This window comes from Branchiostoma floridae, chromosome 1 (assembly GCF_000003815.2).
Source record: "Branchiostoma floridae strain S238N-H82 chromosome 1, Bfl_VNyyK, whole genome shotgun sequence".
In the NCBI taxonomy this organism is placed as follows: Eukaryota; Metazoa; Chordata; class Leptocardii; order Amphioxiformes; family Branchiostomatidae; genus Branchiostoma; species Branchiostoma floridae.
Genome location: NC_049979.1, coordinates 29,921,260 through 29,923,745, shown reverse-complemented (window position 1 = coordinate 29,923,745; position 2,486 = coordinate 29,921,260). Strand labels below are relative to the sequence as shown.

The 2,486-nt window shown below is 35.7% G+C and overlaps 1 long non-coding RNA gene across 1 annotated transcript; it reads left to right on the top strand.

Moving 5' to 3' along the window:
- The first annotated feature begins 622 nt into the window (after positions 1-622).
- LOC118430919 lies at positions 623-1,939 on the top strand. The gene is made up of 2 exons (XR_004832908.1): positions 623-654; positions 749-1,939. It is a non-coding gene; the product is annotated as an uncharacterized LOC118430919 (long non-coding RNA).
- The last annotated feature ends 547 nt before the right edge of the window (positions 1,940-2,486 follow it).

Sequence of the window (2,486 nt, the reverse complement as noted above, 5' to 3'; positions counted from 1 at the left end):
CCATCCCAACATAATTCATGTGCAATTTCTGTCAGAGCCTTTTTAAAGCCATTTAACTGCAATGTATTAGTCGGGGCCTAAGTCCCGGTTTGAAAATACCCCACTAGATAAGGGCCCCCGTCATTTTTTATTGTTACCAAGACTATAATGTAAATGCAGAAATGTTCGCGGTAGCTTTGTTTTTGCCCCTTTTGCGGTGGCCACTTTACCGCGACCTTAAAACTACTGCGAACATTTTCCCCTATAGTATGTGACTATGTACAGTCTATGGCGCTTCAGTGAACTTAAAACGACATCGAAAAATCATTTTTCCAGCTTCTGTGAAAGTAAATCCCCTTGAATGTACTCACAGTATTGTTTGGCCACACATTGTTTGTCTCTGATGTTATCCACTGTTGTTTTTTTTACTGGAATGTGTTTTAAAAACTTAATCATATCCAGCTAACAGCGATCTTTCATTGTATTGATTTTGCGTAATCTCTGTCAGATTAGGTCTATTCAAACTCATTTTGCTGTAATATTTTGACTGGAGCACAAGTAAGAATTCGAAAATTGCAGCCACAGTTTTCACGTCTCCTTCTGTTGCCCGCCCACCCAATAACGTCCCCAAACAATTCTTATTCCCAGAAATATTTTCTTACTTTCAAGATTGGTGTTCTTATAGAACCTGGAGGCAAATCTCGATCTTCATGTCTACCTTGTCCCCCCAACGACCTGGAGGTCAAGGGACTAGGTAGGTAGGTAGTAGGTTCTTATACCAAGATCAAATTTCTTATATCAAGAATAGCTTTCTTTCATCAAGAGCACACTTCTTATTGCCAGAAATATGTTCTTAATTGTTCATACAACAAGAGTAACTTTCTTAAATCAAAAGTACACTTCTTATTGCCTAAAGATATTCTCTTACATCTGAGATTAATATACTCTTATACACCAACACCAAATTTCGGACAGCTAGCCGACCTACGGGTACTACTTTGCTGTGCTAATATTGAAGTTTTTGTATTAGCAACATCTTGCTATCTTTAAGTTCAAGACTGAATTTCTCACACCTAGAAACATAGAAACCATTTCTTAAAGTAAGATTAAGGTTCTTGTATCACGAACTGGTCAATGTTGCTGTTTATATAGTTGTAAATATATTTCCAATCATACTCATTTCCATCAATAAGTTTCATACCAGATTTTGGGGCATTTTTTTCTATGAACCATTATTTTAAAGATTGCAACATTATTGCAGATACCAACAGATTTAGACTATATATGATGCTTGCTTGTAAATATCATTTTCCTGATACTGAGCATACTAATAACTTAATTATTGTCCTTCTAAAACAGCACCATTACTGCTGTAATGTTGTTGGTGTCTTGGTGATGGTATCATAATCATAATACATGTCACTTGTTCTTGTTGAAAGCTTTTCCAAAGTTGAGATGGGGGCATCCTCTTTGGTCCAACTGGTTTCCACGCCTAAAACACAGGCAGTTTATGAACAAACAATTCCCTAATAAATGCCCCCCTCCCCCATAAGGATTTTGGACATCGACATCTCTATACTTTTCCTTCCTTAAAAATATCATACTTACGTCATAGTGTTTTGGAGGAATGCATGCAAGTGTTCACTTCTACATTCTGCAATTACTGGTCGCCTTATCATGCATATGCAACCAAAGAAAATGTGAAATTAAAATACTTTGAAAACCAAGATGGCTGACGTACCTGAATAGATAATGTTCCAATCTTGACTTCTGCTTTGGTTGCACTTTGGAGCTTAGAAATGCAAGGCCACATTGTAATCAGGGTCCCAGGTGATGCAGGAAAGTGTCCTAAAGAAATCTACCATATCTGTGCCCTGTATTTGTAAGATCTAATGCACATCAGACAAATAAACCTGGAGAGGCAGTTTGCATGCAAGCTGCAACTGTCTAGAATTTGAAATTTGCAGCAAATGATGATGGGAGTAATTTTCCATGATCCTTAGCAAAATTGTTGTCTTATTACCAGAAAAATATAGAATTAATTTCTTAAACTCTGATCTGATATTGAGAAAATAGACAAAAATTATGCTGGTTCCAACTAATTGTTCTTTACATCTTGATAGACACATGGATTATGATTATAAAACAGGGTCTGTCAAGAAGGTCAATGGAAAAGTTTCTATATGTGCAAGTTTTTAGTTGTATATTTTGAATAAAAACAACAATCAAGAACATTCAAGTCTTATGCTAGTCAAAGCTTGTTCTGTAATGTCCTGTTTTGTTATTAGTATTCAGTCAAGTAAGTCAAGGACCATACTCTTGTACCTGAGTTCTTAATTACCTTAAGAATTAGGATAGATAATACAAATACTCCAGATTTCTAGAACACTCTTGTCGGTGAACGCTAACATGGCTAATGTTATATGCGAAATACTTTCTTCACTTAAAAAAAAAAAGATGCGTTTATCAAAGTTTCTTGATACAAAAGACAAGAACATTCAAGATTA